Consider the following 14,016-nt stretch of genomic DNA (forward strand, 5'->3'; position numbering starts at 1 on the left):
AGCTCATCTTCTGCAACTTTATCAATACCATCTTCATGAAATAGGGGCAACTTCACTACTCAAGTAAGAGACAGAATAATGGGCGTAATATGTACTTAATCCTTTTCTCATTTGGTTTTGAATTCTTCTCCTAGGAATCTATATGTGGAGAATTTTTCATTTCACTTTGGAGGATGTGTCTATTCATGCGGTAATATCTCTGAAAAAAAATAATGTTCTTAAGTTGTTATAATTCAATGTTATGTCCAGACGATTGTGGACAATTTGCCCCCTGGGATGTTGCTACAGTTTTCATATAGTTTATTTCTTGATTTTTCAAAATAACTAGTGGAGAAGGATGGAGTTTGGAAATTTGTAGTAAAAAGATTTGTTGCCTGTTACTTTAAGAAGAATAAAGATCTTTTCTGGCATTTATTTCTGACCAGTTGATTATGTTTTTCAATTTTAAACTAAGCCTGACAATCAATCAATAAAATTTATTAAATGCCTACTATATTCTAAGTAGGGGCAACTAGATGATACAGTGGATAGAATGCCAGATGTGGAGTCAGGAAAACTCATCTTTCTTAGTTCTAATGTGGCCTCAGATACTTACTAGCTCTATGGCCTTGGGCAAGTCACTTAACCCTGTTTGCCTTAATTTACCCATCTGTAAAATCATGGAGAAAGAAATGGCAAATCTCTTCAGTATCTTTGCCAAGAAAACCCCAGTGGGGTCACAGAGTTTGATACAACTGAAAAACAACTGAATAACAAAAATATTCCATTTACTGTACTAAGCGCTGGGTATATAAAAAGAGATAAATGATAGCCCCTGCCCTCAAGGAAATTACAATATAATGGGAGAAACAACTTGCAAACAAATATGTACAAAACAAGCTACACATGAGATAAATAGGAAATAATTAGTAAAGGAAAGGCACTGAAAATAGGAGGGGTTGGGGAAGGCTTCCTTTGGAAGGTTTGATTTTAAAGGAAGCCAAGTAGGTCAGTAATCAGAGTAGAGGAGGTTAAGAATTCATGCATGGGGGACAGCCAGAGAAAATTCCCATAGCCAGGGAATGGAGTATCTTGTTCCCTGAACAGCAAGAAAGTCAATGTCACTGAATTGAAGAGGTATGTGACAGGGAAGTAAGAAGACTGGACAGATAGGAGGAGCTAAGTTATGAAGGGCTTTGAAAGCTAAACCAAGAATTTTGTATTTGATCCTGGAGACAAGAGAGAACCTTTAGAATTTTTTTTAAAGGGGTGACATGATCAGACCCACACTTTAGGAAAATCACTTTAGTGATGATTTTCTGTTATTTTCTTTTTCACCTACCTGTAAGTCTTTATCCTTAGCTATCTTTCTCCTCAGTATAATACATAAAAATTCATATGGACTCCAACATTTGGACAATGAGAAAGCCTACAGAGTGAACAGAGATGATGTGAAATGGTTTGTCTGCCAAGAGCCCTGATAGCATCTAGTAGTTACATGGATTTATGGCAGTTATTGATTTACAAAAATGGTCATTATTGCCATCTTCTATGTGCCAAGTGTAAAATATAACACGATCAAGGGAAGGTAGAATCTGTTAGTGAGGACTTCTAAAGTAAGTCAATTTTAACGCAATTATGTAAGGATGAGAAAATCATTTTGTAAATGTTACAAAATCATTCTTACAAAAAATATGTATTACAATGTCTTCTGCCTTATAATGGACCCAATACATTTTTTTTTAGTATAAACCATTTGTCTTATATTTCTCTTGACTTAAGAAGTCAGTCGATAAAATAAAATAAGTTCCACTCTCTTTCTGAAGAGCTAATTATTCATCAGAGAGTAAGTTTTAAGCAAATTGCAATATTCTACCTCTAACCACTTGGCTGAAGAACATTTCCTACTTCTACTTGAATTTGAAAGCTATACCTTAAACAAAAATTTAATAAATAAATGGTGTATATTGTAAATTCTAAAATGTCATCGTTGGCAACACTTTTTTTTATGAATTGTGAAACCCTTCAAAGCTTTTTTTTTCTTATGAAGAATAGGACAGGATTGATTCTCAAGCTCTACATAAATAGGAAAATTGGCTACTGCCTTTTTCTGACACAAAATGTATTTTTGCACAGCCAGTTACATTTAATTCAAAAGTGATCTTTTATCTTTTTCATTTCACTTTCAAGTTTTCTGATTATATTAGGAAGAAAACCTCAATAAAATTCTAATCCATCTTTAATACTTCCTGACTTTTCAAGAGCATATAAATTCTTCCATTTTTTTTCAATAATATAGAGTGAGAAGTATCAGAAGACTGGAGAAATAGCAGCATTAGCTTTAGCTATATGAACTATTGTTTGCCCAGACTTTAAAATGCCTCCAATTCCTGTGAGTCTATGACTCATTTTTATGGTATAATTTCATCCTTTCTAGTCTTTTATGCATTGTGGCCTTTACTCATTTATGAACTTAAATGGCACAGTGGATAGAGCTCTAGGACTGAAGTAAAAAAAAAAAACAGAATTCAACTCTGGTTTCAGATACTTATTAGCTGTGTGACTGTGAAAATACATATGATTTCTATCTGCCTCAGTTTCTTTAACTCTAAATGATAACAATGATAACATTTATCTCCCTAGGTTGTTGTGGGGACAAAATGACAAAGTGCTTTGCATAGTTCCTAGTATATAAAAGGCACTTAATAAAGGCTTTTTTCCTTCATTCCTTTTTCTATTCCTAGGTTGTTCTCCACTTTGCCTTTTGGAATAATACTTATCTTTTAAAGACCTCCTCAAATTCCAGGTCTTTTCAGTCCTACTCAGTCATAGAACAATATTTTGCACCCATCTTTGATTACCATTTTCTATTCTTCCCTGTAATTATTCTATGTTATTATTATATTTTTTCTGGTTTTTATTCCTCTTGCTAAAATGGAAGCTCTATGAAGTCAGGGATCATTTCTTCATGGTCTTTATAATTTCTCCATTACCACATAGTGCTCCGCATATAACTTGTTCAAAGTAAGCAGTTATTGGAAAGAAGAAAAAGGGGAAAGGATAGAAAGAAGGGAAGGAAAAGGGGAGAATAAAGAAGAGAAAGAAATAGGAAGCAGGAATGAAGGATATGCTTTTTTTTCTTTCCTCTTTACTGTTAGACTTTCTTATGTTATTTTGTTCTGCAGTTAGTGAATTGACTTTAGCAATCTCTACTACCTTCTTTTCTGGCACTTCAGTTATGCTCTGGGATGGGAAAGCAGAAAACCAAGGTTCTTGATAAGACAAAATTTATAAAAATCAAAATAGCTATGAATGAGGATTCAATACCCTGTCCTTTGAAGAAAAGAGTAAGAAAAGTTTGGGTAAGGCGGCTAAACTGAGATTGACAGTAAGAGGCAATTGAACCTAGGGACAATTGTAAGAGTGCACACCCAAACTTCATCTTCTTAATCTGAATCTATAGGATTTCCTAAAGAGTAAATCCTTTTAATTAAGTAGTCTTTGATGATAGCTGACCAAAGTAATAATCTGATTGATAAGTTCAGTTTTATAGTAGTAAAGCACAACTGAAGATCACAACTCCATGGAGTTGCACTGAGACCTAGAAAGATGTCAACTATTCATATTCATGTTTTTTGTACATGATAATAGTCATCCAGATATTTACAATCATCTAGATTATCTACTGCTTTTACCCACCTTTTCTGTATATTATTTGTACCTTTCAGATATAACAATAAAGGAGACATGACAGTCACATACAAACTCAACTTGACCAATTTACATTAATCTCTTTCACTGTGTACGTTTACCATAGATAAAGTTCATCAAATATTGGCAATTCACTATGATCATAAATCTAGAATTATAGGAATTTGCTAGAAATCATCTAATCATACAATCTCATTGTAGTAAATGAGACTATGTACAAATAAGGATAATGAGACCTAAAGATAATCAGTGACTTGCCCCAGATCACACAGATAGAATGGGCCAAGTAAGGATTCCAACTTATTTCTGTGATTACACAATCAGCATTTTTTACATGACTGATCATTAAAAACGGTTGTGAATACATTGAAATGCCTTTCTTTATTTTTATATCATAGAGATAATTACCTCTGCTAATGTATGTGGACATCTTTTCTGCAAGGTCTTAATCTTAGAGAGGTGCTTAGACCTCTGAGAAGTTAATTAACAGGGAGGGTCATAAAGTCAATACTTTTCTAGGAAGGAGGGTCTGAAAGTCAGGCCTTTCTGACTCTGAGCCAACTCTCTATCTTCTGTATGATTTTGCCTCTATTGCATATGACAGATACTTTTAAAATAGTTATCTGATTGGATTGGAATATAAATACCAGGTTGTTTATAGATTTTTTTTTAAAGAAATTCTTCAGAGACAGTAACTTTAAGACTAGACATTCTTAAATACTGAATCCTCTCTTGGTATTACAAATCCCTAGATGGAAAGAGCTTATGTGTACCGTTAATATCAGCCCCACCTCTGGGCTCTGGAGGGGGGGGAGTCCAGAGACACATTCTTGAATAGAATCTTTAATGTTCTTCTGGGGCTCACAGTGCCAATTTTACCTTAATGCAATGTACTTTAATAAAATTCTGGGGAATGTTCTCCAAGTACATGTCTGAAAATTCAAACAGACTGGCACTGCCATCTGCTAGTTCTGATAAGAGGCTCATCCGTCTGTTTAGAAGGTAGCAATGAGGCTGGCTAACAAAGGATAATGAAACTCTGCCATCCTACAGCATCTATGGATGGCTCATGGACATGCATCACCTAATTAAGGGTCAAACCAACATTTGTAGGACGTGGTGTGATTTTGATTTGAATTCATTGTGACTGTGCTCTAAACAGTTCTGCCTGAAACTCTGGGTGTAATTTGGACAATGAATCTGGCAGCTACTTCATTTCAGTGACAAGACATAACGAGGGAAAAGTGTGATTTGGGGACTTCACTTACCACAGTGGTTTTTATCATTTCACAAAAGCAAAGGAAGGAGTTGTTCCTATATGTGGGGAAAGTATAACCTAGAATTTTCTTCTCTGTAAAAGTTTTTCTTTAATCTAACTAAATAGAACATGTAGACTTTTCATATTGAAAGGAATTAATAAATCATGCATATCTAAAGAAATCTAAGTAATAAATCCACTTGAGGTTAGCACAATTAAGCAGACACTAAGTCACTAAAAATAATAATTTCTTTTGAAATATAAAGGTTTTATGTTTTATAATCAGTCTAGCCTCTGTGTAACCTCAGACATGAACTCAAAGAATAAGGCCAGGTCAGATTTAACAGCTTTCTTTTGATTTTGACAAGATTACAAGACATAGAGATCACAGTAATCATGAATATAGGATATCTAGATTTCATTAAAGCATTCAATATAGTCTCTCATGATATCCTTGCAAAATGATGGCAAGATGAAAAGCCTTGCTTAAATACTGATAATCAGTGAATTGTTGAGCAAAAGTATTTCCATTGTTGATGTCTTCCCTTCTTTGCACTTTTGCGTCATTTGGCTTATTAGATGTGATCTACTATAGATAATTCTTTGCTAAATTCAACTTATTCCATTTTCATGTTTAACAATGATATTCTAGATACTTGGGTAGATCATTCTTAAAGTTTCTACAGAGATGAAAAAGTAGGCACAAAGAATAGTAATTATTGATATACATTCAAAGATGATAATATGCTTCATTAGTAGATGATTTGTTTCCACAATAAAAGAGGTGATAGTCCTTCTGTACTCACCCTGGTCAGACACCCAGGGTCTTTGGTAAGCAAATTGAAGCTATAAGGTTCTGAGTATCAAATGCCCTCATTTTAAACATTAAGGAATTGAGGTTGAGAAAGGGTTAATGAGTTTCCCAAGGTCATGGAGCTAGTAAATAAAAGAGCAAGGAAGCCAGATCTCCTGATTCCAAATTCTATTCTCTTTTCATTGTGCCATGGTGCTTCATCTTGAGTAGTTTTATGTTAGTTCTAAATAACACATTTCAGGAACGACATTGTCAAACATCTGGATGAATATCCAAAGGAGTGCAACTAAAATGGTGAGGACCTTCAAGACCATGTTACACTAACAACTTTAGGAAACAATAGAAATATTGGGACAGCTATATGGCACAGTGGATAGAGCACCAGCCCTGAAGTCAGGAGGACCTGAATTCAAATCCGACCTCAGACCAAACACTTGACAAAAAAATTAATAAAAAATAGGAATATTTACTCTAGCAAATATTCAGAGAGAATATGTATGATAGCTATCTTCAAGTATATGCAAGGTTGCCATGTGGAAGAGGGATTGAACTAATTCCATTTAGCCCTAGAGATAAAAATTAAGAGAAATGCTGCATAGAAGCAAATTTTGGGTCAATATAGTTGAGGGGGGAATCCTAATAATATGAACTATCTAAATGTCAGTTGGGCTGCCTAGAGTAGAGGGTGAATGTGTTCCCTCCAAGGTTACCTCCAATTTATCCTGTACATATCTTCTTTGTACCTAGATATTTACATGTTGTCTAAGTGGCACAGTAGATAGAGCATTGGATCTGGAGTCAGTAAGACCTGAGTTCAAATCCATTTCTCAGACATGAGTGTGTGGCCCTTAGTAAGTCACTTAACTTCTATTTGCTTCAATTTCCTCAATTGTAAATGGGGATAATCATGGCATCTACCTCCAGGACTCTTGTGAGGATCCAAAGAGATAATATTTGTAAAGTATTTAGCCCAGTACCTAGTATATAGGAGGTACTATGTAAATATGAGTTATTATCATCATTATTATAATTATTACTATTGCTCTTCCATTTGACTATGAGCTCCTTGAGGGGAGGAAATTTTTTTTGTTTGTTCTGGTTTGAGTTTTTGTTTTTGGTTTGTTTTGCTTTGTTTTTTGCCTTTCTTTGTATCCCCAGAGATTAGCACCATGCCAGGTACATAGGAGGCATTTAATAAATGCTTGAATCATCTCTGGAAGCATTCAAGCAGAGACCAGATGGCCATTTGCCAGGGTAATTGCAGAGTGAATTCCTGTCCAGATACAAGTATGACTACTGGTCCTATGAAGTTCTCTTCAATTTTATGATTTTTCTATTCTAGAATGAGACCTGGAATTTATAATTAATTTCAATGACCTTCAATAATATTTTACTAAACAGCCCTGACAATTCATTGAACCTTTCTGAGCCTCAGGAAACTCACTGGGAATGTGAAGTTACAGACAAGTGGTGATCTGCATTGGTGGAGGGAAACCCTGCACTAACACTGATCCTGGGCATATGTATGTATATGCAGGGCACTGGGCCAGAGTGGTGACTGCAAAGAGAAGTAAAAAAAAAAAACATAATTCCTATCTTCAGGAAGTTTGAAATATAGTTGAAGAAGCACTGAATTATAGAATTTAGTGCTAGAAAGGACCTTAATTGGACATGTAATTCAACTCTTACTCATGAGAAAAATAAAGACATATACAAGATACAATAATATGAACGATATCATATTAAGCACATAGAGGAGAACACATATGCTATGAGATTCAAATATAAGAATAGTTCTCAGGATCATAAAATTTAGAGCTGGAGAGACTCAGAGATAATTTCATTCAATCCCTCCATTTAATAGAAGTAAACTGAAAAGTTAAGGTACTTTCCTGAGTAAGTCACCAAGGTGGGGTTCAAACTCTGATCCTCTCATTACAGCTCTGATCCTCTTTCATTTACCATGCAATCTTGAATGATTTCATCCCCAAACCTACCCTGGGATAACTGCTGCCTAAAAGTTGTAGTTGTTTCTGAACAAGTGCTGTTCAAAACTAAACATAAAACTGTTCTAGATGAAGCAGCATGGTACAATGAAAAGAGAAATGATTTTGGAATTAGGAGACCTGGGTTCCTTGCTCTTTTGTTTACTAGTTCCATAACTAGTTAACTAATTAACCCTTTCTCAACCTCAGTTCCTTATGTTTAAAATGAGGGGATTTGATACTCAGAACCTTCCAGCCTCAACTTGCTTACCAAAGGCCCTGAGGAGTCTGAGGATGATATTTCCCCAGAAGCTGTGCAAAACCTAACTAGAGCCAAGGCCCAGGTGAAGAGAGACTTAATACACTAAATCTCAGTTTCTGCCTAAAACACACAGATGTTTCTCATACTAACCAGATAGTTCATCCTTGGAAGTTAGTAGATAATGTCTAAGAAATTAATAAAATTAATTAAGAAATGAATAAAAACCAAACTTTAGCCAAAGCAGCCAAGAGTCCTTGGGTTTTGAACATAAAGCTTATCAGATAGTTAAAGTTCTTAGTAATACATCGAGTTAAATCAATGAAATAATAAATGATAGTTGTTACTTACACAATATTTTACCCTTTCACAGCTAGCCCTTGGAGAAATAACATTGGTTATTCCCTCTCAATTATAAGTGACAACACTGATTATGCAAAATGCTTGGGGCAGCTAGGTGGTGCAGTGGATAGAACACCGGCCCTAGATTCAGGAGGACGTGAGTTGGAATCTGGCCTCAGACATATAACACTTACTAACTATGTGACCCTGGGCAAATCACTTAACCTCATAGCCTAACCAAAAAGCAAAAAAAAAAAAAAAAAAAATTCTTGAATTTGGGCCTGACATATACTAAGGAAGAGATTTTTATAATTCACCAAGTTTTAAATTTTTTAAATAATGCATCCCTAGATCTTTAGGCTCCATTTATGCTTTCTTTGCTAGTAATCAGCTAGATCTAGTCAAGATGCTTATATGTAGTTTACCTTATTTAATTAGTTTTTAAGCTTCTAGAAGGCAAAGACTAAGCTTTTGATATTTGCTTAATGGCATCACTACTGTAGCCAGGTCTCTAATGACTAAGTAGAGGAAATACTGTATAGCTTTACAAAGTTATCTTACTTTTACCTGAATTGCCCAAATAATATGTTCAATAAATTCAACCATTCAGGTCTAAATTGGACAACTTCTGGTGAATATTAAAAGCTGACCATTTTACATATTTTCTTGTTTTCAGTGTAAAAAACACAGTTTATCCACCAAAATTATTAAATGGGAAATAACTTTTTCCACCTCTTTCTATATTTGTTTTAAACTCATTAGAAAATGCACATGGTAAAAAAAAAAGAAAAAAAGAAAATGCACATGGTGAAAAAAATGTAAATTTATATTTTTGGACCCATATTCCTCATTGTTCTTCCACTCTCAGTTCCATGAAACAGCACCAAGACTGCAGAGAAAGACCCTACCAGTTATAATGCAGACCTGCCTCTATCTTTTACATTCTGAAAAGACCTACAAACATAGGAAAGATGCCTGGGTAAATAAAAATAGTATAGGTGGAATTGGGGGTAGGAGTGGAGGTAGATGGTTGCTTTCCCCCTTACTTCTGTTCCTTTTCTCCTACAGTTTTCTCATTAAATAAGTCTTCAGGAGAGAAATCCAGGGGGTATGGTAATAGGAGTCAGAGGATATGAGTTTTCTGGTCCTGACTCACGAGCTGTGTGACAATAGAACAAGTCCTTGAACTTCAATATCATTATCTGTAAAATTAGAGATAATTATACCTGTACTACCCATTTTAAAGAATTGTTGTAAGGAAGATATGTAAAAAACCTTGAAGTACTATATAAATGTCTGATATAATAGCTGATATTTATATAGCACTTTGAAGTTTATACACAGTACTTTGCATTCTGCACTTACTTAGCAACGGAAATCAGCAGTGCACCACTAGTAACCTTCACAACTGCTCTAGGATTTCAAAGAGGAGGTGAGCAAGGATTTTATGTTTCTTCTTTCTTATATAAACCAAGGATAACTAGATGGCACAATTGATAGAGTGCTGGACCTGGAGTCAGGAAGACTCTTCTTCCTGAATTCAAATCTGGCCTCACATACTTACTAGCTATATGACCCTAGGCAAGTTACTTAACCTTGTTTGTCTCAGTTTCACCATCTGTAAAATGAACTGGAGAAGCCAAACCACTCCCATATCTTTGCCAAGAAAACCAATGGGGTCATGAAGAGTCAGATCTGACTGAAATGACTGAACAACAATGACAACAACAACAACAAAAATGTAAGCTCAGAGGAAAAATTCTCTGGGTAGGAAAATTCTTACCATTTCAGGTTCAACAACCCTTATCTTATTTGTATTAGCTTAATGTAGGGGAAGTTGTGGATTCCTGGGCTAGTATGGGCAATAGGACAATAATTCTTCAACATTAACAGCTGGTTGTTTTTACTTTGTCATGTAATTCTTAAGTTAGTAATACAGAATTCTAATAATAAATAGAAAAAGTCCAATAAAATGAAGTTTCCACCAACAAGTTGAGTGTATAGAACTTTTTTTTCCAATGATGTTACAAGCACCACTAACATTTTTCAGACTTTTCTGAGGATGAAGGGGAATTTTATTAAACCCACTTTACGTATGAAAATTCAGGCTTATTGAGAGAATTGTTCATCCTAAGTGACACAAATAAGTCACAGATCTGGGATATGAACTGAAAAATTCCATGTCTATTCTTTCATCACTGGGTTAAGTTATCCTTTGGTCTGGAGGGATCTGATGATTTTGTTTTGCTCTTATTTACAGAAAGATTTGAGAAGTAATTAAGTTTCAAATCTCTAAAGAGCTCAGTGAAATAAGAATGGCCAGTAGGTAGTAGTGTTACATGCCTGTGATGCCTGCTCCCAGGAGCCTGAGAATGATGGGTCTCTTAAACTCAGGAGTTCTGAACTAAATTGGAGATTGAGTGTCTGCACTAAGCTCAGTATTAACATTATGAATCCCAAGAGGGAGAGCCAATATGGAGGAATAAAGGCAGGGACCTGCCTGAGTTCTCCCACATTCCCCTCCAAACAACTTTAAAATAATGCCTCAAAATGAATTGTAAAATGGCAGAACCAAAGAAAGGATAAGATGAAGCAATTTTCCTGCCCAAGATAACTTAAAGGGTCAACAGGAAAGGTCTCTCTCACTGGTGTGAGTAGAGAGCAATCCAGCACAGGCCAAGCCCCAATAAGTGACTAAATCCAGAGCTCTCTGTTTACAGACTGTAAAGGGGTCAGAAAATCAGTCAGAAGGATATTATAGGGGGCCATTTGCTGGCACTGGATGTAGGCATTTGTTGCATTGCTCATATGTAGTTATGAGTGGGTGAGAAAGAGCACTAACACACTATCGTGTATAGGAGCAAGGGAGTAGGGGCCCTGGTCACAGATCCAGGGTAGAAAAGAGTGCTTGTGATCACTCATAGACCAGAGCACAGGCCAGTAGAGCAGTGATCACACTTCTCCTTAGATCATACCAACTTGAAAGCATTGAAAATTTACAGATGCCTGGAACTAGTTCTGAAAAACAGCAGGACAAAAAACCTAAAGCTTAGGATGGTATCCCTTCCACCCTGGGGAGTAGATCCAAACTTTAACGTAAAGATGAAAGTCAAGAAATTACCTGTGAAAATGAGCAAACAACAAAAACAGAATCTGACCATAGAAAGTTTATATAGTTACTGAGAAGATCAAAACACAAACTCAAAAGAAGACAACAAAGTCAAAACAGCTATTTCCAAAGTCTTAAAGAAAAATGTGAATTGGGCTCAGGCCCAAAATTAATTCCTGAAAGACCTTAAAAAAGATTTTAAAAATAAAATAAGGCTTTTCTCTTCAGTTGTCTGTAAGGTGCTTAGTTCTTCTTCAGAAGCTAAGGCTGCGTTGGGGTGAACCCTCACTTTATTCCACGGCTAGCACCACTACAAACAAGTCCCTCCTCATCCTTCTGCTAAAATGGCTGTCTCCAAGCTCATTTGCATCTACTCTGCCCTCATCCTTCACTAGGATGAGGTTACAGTCATGGAGGATAAAATCAATGCCCTCATTAAAGCAGCAGGTATAAATGTTGAACCATTCTGGCCTGGATTATTTGCAAAGGCCCCATCCAATGTCAACATTGCAAGTCTCATCTGCAATGTAGGAGTTGGGGGACCTGCCCCAACAGCTGGTAGTGCTGCCCCTGCTGGAGGGGTACCTCCTGCTAGCACAGCTGTCCCAGCTGAGGAGAAGAAGAAAGAGGAAGCAAAAAAGAAGAATTTGAGGAGTCCAATGATGACAAGGGCTTTGGTCTGACTAAATATTTTTTGTAACATTAAATAAAAAGCTTATCTCAAAAAAATCAAATAAGAGAAGTAGAGGAAAATTTGGAGGAAAAATGAGAGTGATACCAAAATATCATGAAAAAAACAAGAGTCAAGACCTTGGTAAAGGAGGAAAAAAGACCCACTAAAGAAAATAACACCATACAAACCAGAATAGGCCAACTGGCAAAAGTGGCAGGAAAATTAATTTAACAAAAGACTTTTTGAAAAGGCATAATTGGTCAAATGCAAAAAGATATACAAAAATTCACTAAATAGAATAGCTCCTTAGAAAGTATAAATGGCCAAATGCAAAAGAACTTGCTGAAAAAAATCCTTAAAAATTAGAATTGGGCAACTGGAAGCTAAAGACTCCATAATATCAAGACAGAAGACAACAAAATGAAATGAATGAAAAGGAAGAAGAAAATTTGAAATATCTCATTAAAAAATTGACCTGGAAAATAGATTGAGGAGAGATAATTTCAGAATTATTGGAAAGCCATGTTCAAAAAAAAAAGAACCTAGACATCATGTTTCAAAGAATTATCATGGAAAACTGCCCTGATATCCTAGAACCAGAGGGTAAAACAGAAATTGAAAGAATCCACTAATCACATCCTAAAAAAGATGAGGGGATAAGGGAGGAAGAGAACTTGGAACTCAAAATTTAAAAAAAAATGTTAAAGTTGTTTTTACATGTAATTGAAACAAACTAAATATTTTTAAGGGTATGATGAGGCCTTCAAAGTTAGGGGTCAAAAAGTTGCATTAGTAGAGACTAACCAGTCCAGGTCCAAAACAGAGCAGGTTCAAAATCCTCTCTTATTCAAGAGTACAGTGGGGCACATGAGTAGTTTCTGGGCTTCCAGCCTAGTTTTTTTTTTCTTTAATTAGTTATTGAATAAAAATAACCATCAGCCATATTAAACATCCTGAGGCCAGAACTCCCCTTCTTCTTCCTTTTTTTTGTCCCCCCTTCTTCTTACTGACTCCTTTTTTCTCTGTGCTTGAACTCTATCTAGAATCTACTTCACTGCTTAATTTCTCTTTTGTTCAGGAGAGGGATGTAAAAAAATCATGATTTTTTTTCTTCCTAGATATCATAGATACACTTTATATTTTCTATATTCCTAAGTATATGTAATATCAATGATTTTGACAACTTACATACACATTAGAATCCTTTACACATTTTTAAAATAGGTTTAATAATGTATGTGTGTGGTTCAGAATGTTTGTTTACTTCATGTTCATTATTGAGGCACTTGGGGCAAAATTAGAAATCCCCACAGGCACAAAACTCACTTCTTCTGATTGACAGAGTTTTAATAAATGAGTATAATTAGCTCTCTGATTTCTTGTTATGACTGGTTTACTTCAAACACATCACCTATATAGATATAATCACACTCACACACACCCCTCTCAATTTCTAATGGAATTCGGCATTCATGTGGAGAAAATGATTTAGGCTAGAGGATCATTACACACCTTTTACAAAGATTTCTCTGTAGAATAAAAATATAAAATGTACTTTTTTTATTATGCAATAGACAATTCAAACCATTCCCCAACCATACACTAGTGACAACTTTTCAATTATACACTTGAAGCTTTTTTACAAGAAAAGGTAAATAGGATTTTAATAGGAAAGAAGTTTTAGATAGAAAGAAAAAATACAATGCTGATTTTTCTCTAACACTTTCTTCTTAAATAAAATCCTCCTAAATTAAAACATGCAAAACAACAGGAAATGTTAAAACATTTGAAATTCTAGTTAACTTAAAACCACTTTGGTATGACATGCAGATCTAAAAATATTTCACAATTGATGAGTCCATTGAAAACCACATGATGGAAAAGGC

The 14,016-nt window shown here is 35.2% G+C and overlaps 1 pseudogene; it reads left to right on the forward strand.

Annotated features, from left to right (window-relative positions):
- Window positions 1-11,402: 11,402 nt before the first annotated feature.
- Window positions 11,403-12,157, forward strand: LOC114053969 (annotated as a pseudogene).
- Window positions 12,158-14,016: the final 1,859 nt, after the last annotated feature.

This window comes from Vombatus ursinus, unplaced genomic scaffold (assembly GCF_900497805.2).
Source record: "Vombatus ursinus unplaced genomic scaffold, bare-nosed wombat genome assembly UNPS02014812.1, whole genome shotgun sequence".
In the NCBI taxonomy this organism is placed as follows: Eukaryota; Metazoa; Chordata; class Mammalia; order Diprotodontia; family Vombatidae; genus Vombatus; species Vombatus ursinus.